Here is an 8,141-nt window from a genome sequence, read left to right as displayed (position 1 = left end):
GGTCTAATATGCAATTGAATACAAAGCTTAACATAACCATTATCATCTCAATGGCTTGCTGGCATCACCTCTCAACCACTCTGTTCTGGCAAAAATGCCATGCAAAATTCCGACTCAGCTATGGCTCTCAGCATCTCCCCACTTTTATTTAATTAAAAAACAAGCATGTGGCTTAGGGACTGTGCCTGTCTTAGGTTGTCCAATTCTACATATGGCCCTTACCCGTCATCGGATGAGCTGACCTCAAGGCGTCAGCCTCCTGTCTTAGGTTGGTACCATTGCAACTGGATCTTACCCGTCACTGACTACCGGTCCAGCATACAGCCATACTTGTGGATAGGCTTTTGCACCAGTGGGGGGTGAAGTTCTTTGCCTCACCTCTGTTGGCCCCCAAATTTGGCCTTTGCACTAGTAGCGGGGGTGAGGTTCTTTGCCTCACCTCTGTTGGCCCCCAAATTTTAGACCATCACTAGCAGAAGGGAGGAGGATACAGAAATACCACGACACTAAGCCAATTGACAGCTCCTTTGGAAAAATTGTACCACCGGTGACACCATCAGCAAAGGTACTCCAGCATTATCACAATTCGCTGCACCAACAGATAGTTCACAATGCATACAAGTGATATATAGTCCAGGCAAGTTCTGCAAGCAGTTCAAAGCAGAGGAATCCATCAAATGTCCATTTCCTCCCAAAGTAAATCGACTCCTTGATTGAGCATCACTTGTTGAGTTACATTATTCATTGATGCATCAGTTTATACAGTTTGTTGTGATAGTTATAGCAGAAGCTGTAGTTTGGTTTTATCTTTGTCTTCACCGGCACTGGGATGAAGATAGGAATTCTGGCAATGATGGCTAAAAAAAAATTATGTGACATTCCAGCAGGCACTAAGAAAACAATTTTCTGAACAATTTACATTATCCTGAACAGAATTTTTAATATAATGAAAAGGAAAGGTGTAAGTAAACAAACAGGTCTGTTAACCTCCCTATTTGTTCACATATTAAAACAATCCTCAACAGTTGTTTACCCAATTTAAATTAAACCATTTAAATCACGTGAATAATAAAAAATATTCAGATCCATATTTTCATGAGCGCTCCTCATATATGATCTATGGACATACACTCATACAGACATACAACACAAAACACAAGTGCGCACACATAACATACAACACATAAGACAATAGTAAAGGCCTTGTAGCTTTTCACAGGTGAAATCCCCATTGCAATGTTTAAAAACTTCACAGTCAAAAAATAAAACTGATAAGAAAAACATTAACCTAGGTCTGTATGGGCTCAAAAAATAAAATAGAACTTTATGATGTGGGAAAGGGCAATAATATAATAGATATTGAAAAAGGCATCCTGGTTACCACCTAGGTTTGACTCTTTTTTGGATATCCCATCCTTTTTTCCTATAACTTGCATAATGGGTCTGAAGGTATTCCCACAAGCAAGCCCCAAGGTTTTTTACATTTGAAATAGGCTTTAATGGTGTTCATTATTCATTAGCCTCCAGGTGTGGGAGAACCACTGTTGCAGATGTAAGAATAGCCAAGCTGGAGCTCTGGATATCAGCTGTTATGGATTTGAGTCAAATCATCTTCTTTTTGGTCTGTAGAAATCGCTTTGGTTAGTCTCTCTGGAATCCAAATCGGCTGCTGTTCTCCCTGTGGAAACACACAAACAGAACCCCGACTCCAGACAATCACTGGGTCAGGACCTTTCCATTGTCCTGTTAGAATATTCTTCCAAAGTACCTTGGGCTTATGTACATTTTTTTGGACACATATGCCTTTCTGCAGCACTAAGCCCTAATGAATCCAAATTTTAAAAGTTTAGAGTAAAAAGTGTTATTTTAAGTTTATCTTTTGGGGATATATACCCCTTTCCAATTCCCTATTTTTGCTTTAATAAGTACATTTTAATAGTTTGATGAGCTCTTTCAACTATGCCTTGTCCCTGTGGATTGTATGGGATTCCTGTTATATGAGTAATGCCAAATGATGAGCAAAATTGTTTAAAAGACGTAGAAGTATAATCAGGACCAGTTTTTAACTGTTTTTAACTGTTTTGGAACACCCACAGTGGCAAAATTTTGTAAGCAATGAGCTATAACATCTTTAGTTTTTTCTCTGGCATGAAGGGAGTTCATAAAAAATCCAGAAGAAGTATCAACTGTAACATGCAAATATTTTAATTTTCCAAATTCTGGCAAGTGTGTGACGTCCATCTGCCAAATATGGTTAGGTATCAGTCCTCTAGGATTGACTCCAAGATTAGCTTGTGGTAAAAAGGTCACACAATTTTGATATTGTTTTATTATTTGTCTGGCTTGTTACTTAGTTATTTTAAAATGCTTTTGTAAAGTATTAGCATTGACATGGAACCTTTTATGAAAATTTATAGCTTCTTCTATTGTGGAGAAAATATGTATGTCGTGTGTAGTTTTATCTACTAAATCATTGCCCAAACTAAGGGCTCCAGGCAATCCTGTATATGCTCTGATATGTCCTATAAAGAATGGATCTTTTCTGTCCCAGATTTGACTTTGTATAGTGGAAAACAAAGAGAAAACAGTGGAGGAAGGGGAAATCCTACCAGCATCTTCAACGGATACTATAGCATTAACTATATACTCACTATCAGAAAATAAATTAAATACAGAATCTTTAAACATCACAAAAGCTTGTAATACTGCATTAAGCTCTACCTTTTGAACTGATTGTTTGGGTACTAAAAATGTAAAAGTTTGATCAGGTGTAACTATTGCTGTTGTACCATTATTTGACCCATCAGTGAATATATTTGGAGCATTCCTAATAGGTGTTTTTCTTGTCATTTTTGGAAAAACTACAGAATTCGAAGACCAAAAAGACAACAAAGGATTAGATGGTAAGTGATTATCAAATGAAACATTAGATTTACACATGATTATTGCCCAAGTATTTAACTCATTAGCTAACTCATCAATTTGATCCATAGTATATGGAGTAATAATTTTATTGGGAGAAATTCCAAACACTCCCTTTGCTGCTTTTATTCCTTTGAGTATTAATTGTCCTACAGCCTCAGGATACCTAGTAAGAATAGTGTTAGGAGAATAAGATAAACGTATCCATAATAATGGACTTTCTTGCCAAAATTCTCCTGTAGGAATATTTTTTGTTGATATTACAATAAATAATATAGGCAAACTTATATCAATTCTATCCAAATGCATATTTTCCATATATGTTTCAATGATTTTTAATGCCTTTCTTGCTTCAGGCGTTAAACATGCAGGGTGAATTTGGATCTGATGGACTTTTTAGGATATCAAATAAAGGTCCCAACTCTCCTGTTGGTATGCCTAGATAAGGCCTTATCCAATTTATGTCTCCTAATAACTTTTGAAAGTCATTAAGTGATTTGAGTTGATCTACTCGTATTTGAATTTTTGGTGGATGGATCATGTTTGAGGATAATAGAACTCCTAAATAATTAATTGGAAGATTTAATTGTACTTTATCTATTGCTATCTCTAGATTATAATTTTTAATAAGTTTGTAAGTGTGGCATAACATTCTAGCAATGTGTTTTATCTTTATGTGCTAATAATACATCATCCATATAGTGAAATATTTGTAGTTCAGGATTTTGATTTCTAAGTGGCTGGACTGATTTATTAACATAAATTTGACACATAGTTGGGCTGTTAGCCATCCCTTGAGGGAGTACTTTCCATTCATATCTCTGATCAGGACCTTCACAATTCAGTGCAGGGATAGTAAATGCAAAATGTGGACTATCCTCAGGATGAATTGGAATTGAAAAAAAAACAATCTTTAATATCTATAGCTAAAACGTACCAGGTTTTTGGTAAAGCAGACAATTGAGGAATCCCTGATTGAGCAGGTCCCATAATAACCATCTCATTATTAATGGTTCTTAAATCTTGCAATAATCTCCATTTACCAGATTTCTTTTTAATGACAAAAATGGGAGTATTATGGGGAGATATGGAAGGTTGTATATGTCCCTCCGCTAATTGTTGTTTGACCAGGTCATGGGCTACTTGTATCTTTTCTTTAGTCAGGGGCCACTGAGGAACCCATACTGGTCTTTCTGATTTCCATGTAATTTTTATTGTCTCAGTGGCCCTTTCTGAAAATCCAATCCATGTCTATTTTTTCCTTGATCTATTTGAATTGGTGATGTTATACCTTGTTCTTGTTTTCCTAATCTTTTTTGTTTCCTAAAACCTTGTCTAGCCCTAATAGTGGGCACATTAGGATTGATGTTATTTGTTAATGTTAGTCCTAATTGATCTAGGACATCTTGTCCCCATAAATTTATAGGAAGATGATCCAATACATATGGCTGTATAGTTCCTTCACATCCTTCAGGATCCTTCCAATCTAAGACCATTGCACTTCTATGGGGATTAGTCGCCACTCCTAGGCCTCAAAGCGTTTGAGTGGCTTGTTGTAATGGCCAATGTTTTGGCCATTCTTGACGAGATATGATGCTAAGGTCTGCACCTGTGTCCAGTAGCCCATTAAATTCATGTCCTTGAATAATTATTTTTAGCATGGGGCGAGAATCTAAATTTAAAGACAGCATAGCCCAATCTACACCTGTGGAGCCTAATTCCCTGGAACATCTTTCTATACTACTACTGGAAAATTTATCATGTAGGCTGGGTATTATTAACATCTGTGCTATTCTATCTCCTGGTGAATTTACTGATATACCCCTTGGAGAACTAGCTAAATTTTTTATTTCACCTTCATAATTGGGATCAATTACCCCAGGACTTATCATAAGTCCTTTTAGAGTAGAAGAACTGCGTCCCAATAATAAGCCTACTGTTCCTTGGGGAAGAGGTCCTTTTACTCCTGTGGGAATGATTTGAACTCCCATCTCTGGAGTTAATACTGCTCTGGCAGAGGTGCAGATGTCCAACCCTGCGCTCCCTCTGGTTTGTCTGATGAGGGATCTAATGGATAATATGTCCTGGGCACTACCCTGATGGTTTTGCTGGGTTCCTCCACTGCCCTGTATATTTGTGGTTGTGGGCCCCGGAGCTTGGGTCCCCCAGTCCATTTTTTGGCAATGGAGCCTGATGCTTTTCTCCACGATTTCGTGGGTAAACACCTGGTCTTTGTCTGTTTTTTGATAACGGAGTACCCTCTATGGTGGTTTAAGAACAGCATTCATTAGCCCAATGTCTCCCTGTATGGCATCATGGGCAAATACCCGGTATTCAACCCCTTTGATACCTAGCTTTGTTAAACCCTCCTCCTATGGGGCAACTCCTTTTAAAATGTCCTGTTTATTCACAATTGTAGCATGTTTTCGGCCTGGCATCTAAAGCCTGTTGTACTGCAGCTGCCAAGACTTGCCCTTGTTCATTAATGTCTCTACATAATTTAATATATGTGTTTAAATCTCCATGTTTCCATGGTCTAATGCCTCCTCACACCATCTGTTTGCTTGTTCAAAGGCTAGCTGTTTAATTAATGGCATTGCTTGCTTTGTATCCCCAAGAACTCTGGTAGCTGTTTGAATAAGCCTATCTACAAATTCAGTGTAAGGTTCATTAGATAATTGGCCTTGTAAATCTCCATGTCCTTGTAAAGTCTTCCATGCCCTAACTGCATCTGCAGCAATTTGTGAGTATACGCCAGGATCATATGCAATTTGTTGCTGCTGATCCTCATAAGGTCCCTTTCCTAACAACATATCTAGATTTCTTTGAGGATAACCAGCTGTTGCATTTTGCCTAGCTGTCTCCGTGCAAAATTCCTCATTGGCAACCTTCCATAACATGTATTGCCCTCCATTTAGCACAGATTTACACATACTAGTCCAATCTGCTGGCATCATGTCCAAGTTGGTAATGGACTCGACCATGTTTACAGTGAAGGGTGCTTGAGGACCATAGGTTGTTACAGCCTCTTTTAGCTGCTTCACTATTTTGAAATCTAAAACATGGTGAATTCGCTGCCCTCCTGCCTGTTCAAATACAGACCATGCTAATCTTTGAGGTCCTGTCTCAGGATCCTATCTATCAGCTACGGGGGTTGAGGGCCCCAGAGGTGGAGCTGTTGGTTGGACACTTACGCCCTCTGGTGATAGAAAGGTGTTAGTAGCAGCCTCCTGTTGTAACTTTTCCCCTGATCGCCTTTTTTGCTCTAAACTTTCTTCCCCTTTCTGACTATCTAGAGAGGCCTCCTCTTTTTCCTGATCTAATATGTCTTCTACCATAATCTGAACTGAAGGCTTTGGACTAAGCAAACCAGATACGAACGTCCACAATGGCAATGTGCCAACTGGCAGAGTTCCTGGGCTTTTCTTTTCTATTCTTTTTAAATCTTCACCATGATGGTCCCACTGTGATATATTCAACAACTCCTCCTTAAAAAGCCTTGGGCTACATTTTTGTATTGTATCAACGTATGCCCTGACTGTTCTTGATTTTACTGGTATGCCTCCTTCCTCTAACAATTTACTTAACATTCTTTCAGTTTGTTTTTTGTTAATTTCTGACCCCATATTTCTGCTACAAGGATAACGCAACTCAAACAGATAACTCAAAACAAAACAAAAACAGAACAAAAAATCGTTGTATCAATTTTCCTATTTTTTTGAAATGCATATTCGTGGTGTATCTCTATCTCTTCCTCAGGGCTGAAACCTTGAGCCAACCATTTTTCCCAGTTTGCCTGAAAAAGTTCTAGGGACAGGCAGCTTGAAACAAAAACAAAATAAATCAAAACAAGAACACATTGTTTTTTGAAATGGTCACCCATTCTCTCGCCTTCCCTCGGGGGCGAGCAATTTACCTTATCGCTTACCCTCAGGCATTCCCAGCATGACCACCAAAGAGGCCTGGGAGCAGGCCATGTGCCTGGCATTCGGGAGTGTTCCCAGGAAGTGTGTGTAGAGTGCCAGTGAGAGTTCGGGAATAAAGGTTGCTGTTTGAACCTACAAGGCTGTGTGGCGGCTCGGGTGTTTTGTGCCCAGCCAGTCTGCAGCAGGGCCCCGGGGACCCACCTCCAGCCATGCCCCCCTGCCGGCACTCAGCCCTGGCTGTCCACTCACACTAGGATGAGCTGCCGAGGTCACACTGTCACAGTCCCTCAGTTCACCTCTGAACATTCCTGCCTTACAGCAGCTTCTGGGGACCCCTCACATTCGACCTGTGACACGACACAGCCAATCTTTCCTCTTGCAGGAGACCTTCCCTTCTTCCTAGAGGGTTCAGTGCCAGGGCCTGCCTCCGGGCCTTGGCTGCACCCTACCTCTGCTGTTCTCCACGCCTGCTCCTGCCCCCCCTCCCCTCCCTCCTCCTCCTCCTCCCTCCCCTCCCTCCCCCTCCCTCCCCCTCTCTTCTCCCCCTCCCTCCCCCTCTCTTCTCCCATTCCCTCCCCCTCTCTTCTCCCACTCCCTCTCCCTCCCTCCCCCTCCCCCTCCCCTACTCCTCCTCCTCCCTCCCCCTCCCTTCCCCTCCCTCCCCCTCCCTCCCCCTCCCTCCCCTCCCCCTGTCCCTCCCCCTCCCCCTCCTCCTCCTCCTCCCTCCCCTCCCTCCCCCTCCTCCTCCCTCCCCTCCCTCCCCCTCCCTCCCCCTCTCTTCTCCCCCTCCCTCCCCCTCTCTTTTCCCACTCCCTCTCCCTCCCTCCCCCTCCCCCTCCCCCTACTACTCCTCCTCCCTCCCCCTCCCTCCCCCTCCCTCCCCCTCCCTCCCCCTCCCTCCCCCTCCCTCCCCTCCCCCTCTCCCTCCCCCTCCCCCTCCTCCTGCTCCTCCTACCCACCTCCCTCTCTCTCCCCTCTCTCCTCCTCCCTCCCCCTCCCTCCCCTCCCCCTCTCCCTCCTCCTCCTCCTGCTCCTCCTACCCACCTCCCTCTCTCTCCCCTCTCTCCTTCTCCCTCCCCCTCCCTCCCCTCCCTCCTACACCCCCTCCCTTTTTTCTTTGGAACAGGCTCTCACTGAGTTGCTCAGGTTGGCCTCAAACTTGTGATCCGCCTGCCTCGGCCTCCTAAGAGGCTGGAATCACAGGCGTGGCCCCACACCTGGCTTCCTCCACATATTTTGGCATAAGTTTTCATTTTCACTCAGTTTGATGTGCTTTTGTTTCCTCAGGACTTC

Source organism: Ictidomys tridecemlineatus, chromosome 4, assembly GCF_052094955.1.
Source record: "Ictidomys tridecemlineatus isolate mIctTri1 chromosome 4, mIctTri1.hap1, whole genome shotgun sequence".
Lineage (NCBI taxonomy): Eukaryota > Metazoa > Chordata > Mammalia > Rodentia > Sciuridae > Ictidomys > Ictidomys tridecemlineatus.
Note: the sequence above shows the minus strand (reverse complement) of the source record.